This window comes from Bison bison, unplaced genomic scaffold (genome assembly GCF_000754665.1).
Source record: "Bison bison bison isolate TAMUID 2011002044 unplaced genomic scaffold, Bison_UMD1.0 scf7180017864325, whole genome shotgun sequence".
NCBI classification, from domain to species: domain Eukaryota; kingdom Metazoa; phylum Chordata; class Mammalia; order Artiodactyla; family Bovidae; genus Bison; species Bison bison.
The window spans coordinates 6,836,567-6,836,793 of record NW_011494897.1 but is presented as its reverse complement, the minus strand read 5'-3'; positions in this window follow the sequence as shown (position 1 = coordinate 6,836,793).

The following is a 227-nucleotide window of genomic DNA, read 5'->3' as shown; positions in this document are numbered from 1 at the left end:
GGGCAGGGAGGAGGGAGGAGGGTTCAGGATGGGGAACACATGTATACCTGTGGTGAATTCATTTTGGTATTTGGCAAAACTAATACAATTTGTAAAGTTTAAAAATAAAATAAAATTTAAAAAAAAATAAAGAAAAGATTTCTCTGCAAAAAAAAAAAAGATCACGTTCTGGGATCATTTGAAAAATACACTATTCAGCTCTTACTTTTAAAAATATCATTGTTTAA